Source organism: Varanus komodoensis, unplaced genomic scaffold (genome assembly GCF_004798865.1).
Source record: "Varanus komodoensis strain SLA01 unplaced genomic scaffold, ASM479886v1 scaffold44_3, whole genome shotgun sequence".
NCBI lineage: Eukaryota > Metazoa > Chordata > Lepidosauria > Squamata > Varanidae > Varanus > Varanus komodoensis.
Genome location: NW_025336010.1, coordinates 255,253 through 262,110, shown reverse-complemented (window position 1 = coordinate 262,110; position 6,858 = coordinate 255,253). Strand labels below are relative to the sequence as shown.

The 6,858-nt window shown below is 47.2% G+C and overlaps 1 protein-coding gene across 1 annotated transcript in view; it reads right to left on the bottom strand.

Moving 5' to 3' along the window:
* The window catches only part of LRRC75B (leucine rich repeat containing 75B), a 16,477-nt gene that overhangs the window by 9,200 nt on the left and 419 nt on the right, over positions 1 to 6,858 (bottom strand). The gene's annotated exons all lie outside the window — the stretch shown is intronic.

The following is a 6,858-nucleotide window of genomic DNA, read 5'->3' as shown; positions in this document are numbered from 1 at the left end:
TGCCGGCACAGCCCGCGCCGGCCTCGGCTCGCCGCTTGGCGCCGGCCGCGCGCCGCCGAACTCTCCTGCGGGCGGCCAGGCGCCTCAGGCGAGCGCTCCCGGGCCAGCCCGGCTGGCGGAAAGCGTTTGGGTCCGGCGCGGTCGGTTCAGCCGAGGCGCCCGCGAGGCAGGCTCTGCTTGCGAGGGAGGCTTCTGCCCGGTTTGCAGGCAAGGCGCAGCTCGAGCGCACAGGAGGCTCGCTGCAGGAACACATCACTGGGACATCGGGGGCCAAGCCAAGGGAGCAAGAGGGCGTGAATCTTAGGGCCCCGGGTCGAATCCAACCTGCTGGGTGCCTCCCCCACTCTTTGGCAGGTTTCAGGGTTTTGCAAAGGTTTTTCATTTTTAGGTAAGGATGCTAGCAAACGGGGCATTCTGGCCCCGTCCCACACCTGTGATAACAGCCCCTGACACCTTTCTGGAAATCCTGTTCAGCTCCCGACTGAAAGCAGTCAACACCCTGGTACACGTCTTCCAAGGTCAAAAGCAGCATCTTAAACAGATTCCAACGTAGGCAGTCAGGAGGGAGTTAGCAGCATTGGTGTGGTGTGCTAGCATGGACGAGTGACATTTCCGGTAAGGACAGCCCATGCGCCAGCTCGCCTGGGGCTTGCGAGGTTTGCGAGGTGATTGGTGGCAGCTGGCTCTCCTGGTCTCTGCTGCCACAGGAAGCAGCCAGCAGCAGGAGTCCAGAGTTCATCTCCAGATGTGGGCAAGAAGACCCATCATGCCTGCAGCACTCTGGGCCATGAATTTCCAGATGGTTCTATTGCTCTTCTCAGTCTGTTGACAAAGGGAGCAAAGGCCATTTTGCTGGTTTGCATCCAGTCCCTCACATTCAAGAAGCAGCAGTTTTCATGACCTGCCAAAGCACTGAAGCCTATGTGTATGGCTTTAATCTGATCACAAGAAATAAAAAGGTAATTGATTAGCCCGTTGATGAAATTTTGCAATCCTTTTGTAATACTTCTGGGACAAGAAGCACCCTTTCTTGCAGTATAATATGCAGGCAGGCACATACCTCGGCTTGATCATCAGTTCAAAGGGAATGGGCAGCCAAGAAATCCGAAGACGACTGAGACTTGAAAGGGAAGCAATGAAGGAACTAGAAAACGTCATCAGGTGCAAGGGTGTTTTACTGGAGAGCAAGGCCAAGATCATCCACATTATTGTATTCCTGATCTTTGTGCATGGGTGTGGAATCTGGACTGTGAAGGCAACTGGCAGGAAGAAAATTGATAACGTTCAAAATATGCTGCTGGAGGAGAGCTTTGCAAATACCCTGGACCAGCAGAAATACAAACAAATGAGTCCTAAATCAAATCAATCAGAGCTTTCCCTGGAAAAAAATATGGCAAGACAAGTATGCTAGGGAAAGTTGAAGACAGAAGACAAAAGGGATTGCCAAATATGAGACAGATGGAATTTAGAAGGGAAGCCACAGTCTTGAACTTGGAAGAGCTGAACGGAGCTGTCATGGACAGGACATTTTGGAGGGCTTTCATTCATAGTGTTGCTATAGGTCAAAGATGGCAACAAAGCAATAACCATCTGGAGATTGGAAGGCCACTTTGAATAGGGCATGTGCTATTTGCTGAGTGGAGGGGACTTAAGTAGATGGATAAATTACTCAGTTAAATTGGGGCACCAACTGGGTGTGACTCTGGGCAGTCATTTTCTTTCTCATTTATCATAGGATCATGGTTTTAAAGGGATTATTTTGTTGACTGCAATCTGAGTGAATTCAGCTTCCTACGCAGGATCCGAGAATTGAGAGTGCTGTCAAATTTCCCTGTTTACGTTGCTAAGATCTGTTTATGGGCTGGGAGTAGCAGCGTGTGGGGCAGCAGGGCAGACAGAGATGGATGGAGCACATGAAGGGTCCTGCAGCATCATACCAGGAGAGCCATCTTGTTCATGCCTGCTTTCCAGCAGTGGAAGCCATGCAAGGGCCAGTTGCTCTGCCTTGTTTGCTTCCTTGGTGCCCACTGGTAATCACAGGTATGCTGCTGCAGGGCACGGAAGGGCCATGAAGCCGGGTGCTGTCTAGTCCCGCCTCTGTTTGCCATCTGTTAAGCTGGTGGCTGCCACCACCTTGTGTGCCTCCTGTTGAGGAGCCCAGAGGGACGGTCTAGCTTGAGGGTGGGGTGAGACGGAAGAACAGCTCCTGACGTTTTTGACGTGTGGCTACCCTCATTTCTGTCCTCGCTTGTTGGGGTTTCTGCAAGCTGAAGTACAAGATATCTAGAGACCATTTCTGGTTTAGACATGTCATTGAGGAACAGAAGGGATACTTCCTGCCCTGGAGCACTTGAAGGGCAATGCTGAACCGCAGATTTGGCCTTGAAATGTGGACTCCCAAGAGGATTTCAGAAGACCGAAAGTGGGTGGCTCTGCTGAACAGATGGAGGGAATTCAGCTTCTCCATAGGGGGTTGTACTCCCCCTGAAAGAGCAAGTTTGAATTCAAGGCTTGGAGGCATCCTTGAACTATCTGTCACTTGAGCCTCACATGCCCTCGGGGGTAGTCCAGCTGCACCCATTTCTGGACAGGGATTGCCTGGTTAAGTGATCTATGCTTTGGCAATCTCTAAACTTGCTATTAGTTGAGAAGTTGCATTTGACCCATCGCGACCCCATGGACAACATTCCTCCAGGCCTTCCTGTCCTCCACCATCCCCCGGAGTCCACTTAAGCTCACGCCAACTGCTTGAGCGACTCCATCTAGCCACCTCATTCTCTGCCATCCCCTCCTTCTTTTGCCATCTATTGTTCCCAGCATTTGGCTCTTCTCCAGGGAGTCGTCCTTCTCATTAGGTGGCCAAAGTATTTGAGTTTCATTTTCAGTACAGTGGTACCTTGGCTCACAAACTTAATCCATTCCAGGACTCTGGTTGTGACCCAAATTGGTCATGAGCCAAGTCAAATTTCCCCATAAGGGTCAATGTTAATAAGGTTAATCCATTCTGCAACTATTTTTTTTTAATCACAAACATTTGAAGCAAGTGACAACAACAAACATCGCAGCCATCCCCCCCCCCCCAGCGATCGTGCAGGGGGGTGGGAGGAGATGGGTGCAGGCGGCTGGGGGTGCGGGCGCACTTGGGCAGGGAACACAGGCGCAATCACGACCATCTCCCCTCCCCGCCACAGCAGGACTGCGATCACGCCCGTGCAGGGAAGGCGGGAGCGATCATCACCCAATTCAGAGTTAACGACCTGGGGCAAAATTTTTATGAAATTTCTGTACATGACCCAATTTGGTCATGAACTGAGGCTTTCCTGAGACGAGGTACCACTGTATTTGGCATTCTAAAGAGCAGTCAGGTTGATCTCCTCTAGGACTGAATGGTTTGATCTCCTTGCAGTCCAAGGGACTCGCAGGAGCCTCCTCCAGCATCACAATTCAGAGGCCTCAATTCTTCAGCGCTCCATCTTCCTTATGGTCCAGCAACTGGGAAAACCATAGCCTTGACTATACGCGCTTTTCTTGGCAGGGTGATGTCTCTGTTTTATAGTATGCTGTCTAGATTTACCATAGCTATTCTCCCAAGGCACAAGCATCTTTTAATTTCTTGGCTGCAGTCCCCGTCAATGTTGAGTTTCAAGCCAATTTTTGCGCTCTGCTCTTTCACCCTCATCAAGAGGCTCTTTAGTTCCTCTTCGCTTTCTGCCATGAGAGTGGTATCATCTGCATATCTGAGGTTGTTGATATTTCTCCTGGCAATGTTAATACCAACTGGTGATTCATCTAGCCCCACCTTTCTCATGATGTGCTCTGCATATAAGTTAAATAGGCAGGGTGACTGTATACAGCCTTGCCGGACTCCTTTCTCAACTTTGAACCAATCAGTGGTTTCGTGTCCAGTTCTCAGTGTCGCGTCTTGACCCACATATAGGTTTCTCAAGAGACAAATAAGATGGTCTGGTACTCCCATTTCTTTTAAGAACTTGCCACAATTTGTTGTGATCCACACAATCAAAGGCTTTAGCATAGTCAATGAAGCAGAAGTAGATGTTTTTCTGGGACTCCTTAGCTTTCTCCATGATCCAGCGTATGTTGGCAATTTGATCTCTAGTTCCTCTGCCTTTTCGAAACACTGCCTGTACTTCTGGTAGTTTTCAGTCCACATACTGCTGGAGGCTAGCTTGTAGGATTTTGAGCATAACTCTACTAGCATGTGAAATGAGTGCAATGGTGTGGTAGTTTGAACATTCTTTGGCTTTGGCCTTCTTTGGAATTGGAATGTAAACTGACCTTTTCCAATCCTGTGGCCACTGTTGAGTTTTCCAAATTTGCTGCCATATTGAGTGTAGCACTTTAACTGCATCATCTTTTAGGATTTTGAATAGCTCAGCTTGAATACTGTCACCTCCACTAGCTTTGTTGTTGCTCAGACTTCCTAAGGCCCATTTGACTTCACATTCCAGGATGTCTGGCTTGAGGTCAGTGGCCACCCCATCGTGGTTATCAGGAACATTAAGCTTTTTCTTGTCTAGTTCTTCTGTGTAATCTTGCCACCTCTTCTTAATTTCCTCTGCCTCTCTTAGGTCCCTGCCAATTTGGTCCTTTATCATGCTCATCTTTGCATGAAACCTTCCCTTCATATCTCCAATTTTCTTGAAGAAATCTCTGGTCCTTCGTATTCTATTGTTTTATTTTATTTCTTTATACTGTTCATTGAAGAAGGCATTCTTATCTCTTCTTGCTGTTATCTGGAATTCTGTGTTCAATTGGGAGTATCTTTCTCTTTCTCCCTTGCCTTTTGCTTCCCTTCTTTCCTCAGCTATTTGTAAAGCTTCCTCAGACAGACATTTTGCTTTCTTGCATTTCTTTTTCTTTGGGATGGTTTTAGTTGCTACCCCTTGTATAATGTTGCGAACCTCCGTCCATAGTTCTTCAGGCACTCTGTCTATCAGATCTAATTCCTTAAATCTATTTGTCACCTCTACTGTATATTCACCAGGGATATGATTTAGGTCATAGCTGAGTGGCCTAGTGCTTTTCCCCACTTTCTTCAATTTAAGCCTGAATTTTGCAACACGAAGCTCATGATCTGAGCCACAGTCAGCTCCTGGTCTAGTTTTTACTGACTGAACAGAGCTTCTCCATCTTTGGCTGCAGAGCACATAGTCAATCTGATTTCTGTGTTGACCATCTGGTGATGTCCATGTGTAGAGTCATCCCTTGGGTTGTTAGAAAAGAGTGTTTGCTAAGACCATCGTATTCTCTTGCCAAAATTCTACCAGCCTGTGCCCTGCTTCATTTTGTACTCCAAGACCAAACTTGCCTGTTATTCCGGTTATCTTTTGACTTACTACTTTAGCATTGCAATCCCCCATGATGATAAAGACATCACTTTTTGGTGTTAATTCTAGAAGGTGTTGTAGGCCTTCATAGAACTGGTCAACTTCAGCCTCTTCAGCACCAGTGGTTGAGGCATAGACTTGGACTATTGTGATGTTGAATGATTTGCCTTGGATTCGAACTGAGATCCTTTTGTCATTTTGGAGCTTGTATCCCAGTACTGCTTCTCCTACTCTTTTATTGACTATGAAGGCTACTCCATTTCTTCGGAGGGATTCTTGCCCGCAGTAGCATACCTGATGGTCATCTGAATTAAATTCACCCATTCCATTTTAGTTCACTGATTCCTAAGATGTCGATGTTCAGTCTTGTCATCTCTTGCTTGACCACATCCAGCTTGCCTTGATTCATGGATCTTACATTCCAGGTTCCCATGGTGTATAGATCTCTACAGCATCAGACTCTCCTTTCACCACCAGATACATCTGCAACTGAGTGTCCTTTCAGCTTTGACCCAGTTGCTTCATTCTTTCTGGCGCTACTAGTACTAGCCCTCTGCTCTTCCCCAGTAGCATATTGGACACCTTCCAACCTGAGGGGCTCATCTTCCGGTTTCATATCTTTTTGCTTTTTGGTACTGTCCATGGGGTTTTCATGGCAAAGATACTGGAGTGGGTTGCCATTTCCTTCTCCAGTGGATCACCTTTTGTGAGAACTCTCTGCTATGACCTGTCCGTCTTGGGTGGCCCTGCACGGCATAGCTCATAGCTTCATTGAGCTACGCAAACCCCTTCGCCACAACAAGGCAGTGATCCATGAAGGAGTTGGACAGTATAGAAATAAATAATTATTCAGGGGGTTATGTCTCTGGGTTTTTTAATTTAGATGTTGCTTAGGTGAAAATTCACAATAAAAATCAGTTGGAAAAACATGACCATCTCTCAAATATCTGGTTATTTTCCCTGGTTCATAAATTTACAAGTTTAATCTTCCAACCAATTATTACAACCTAATAAATGAGGAAGAAGCTTGTGCTATGCACACACACTTACATATCAGCGAAATAAAATGCAGCATTTCCTTCATCTCTATTATTATGATAACATTACATTTATACCCTCCTTTCTTTCTCTAGTAAGGAACCCAACACCCCTTTGAGGCAGGTTTGGCCAAGAGTGAGCTTTGTGTCTGAGCAGGGACTTCTGCTGGATTCCCAGTTTCCCTGTCCAACATCCCAGACTGGTTTTTCCATACATCAGCCTCCTCAGATTGATGTCCTCCAGAGGCAGTGGACTACATATTGCATCCTCCTCCAGCCAGCATGTCCTGGAGGAAACTGGGCTGGGGAAGTTGTAAGCCATTCTTCCAATGGTTATCTGGGCTGGAATTATGCTCACACCAGAGGCAGACTAAGGCCTCTGAAGGAAGACTTCTGTGCTTGGCTTCCGTCAAAGGGGGGAGTCCCTTGCCATCACTGCCACCCCAGTTCCAGTCCTGCCGATATTAAAGCAA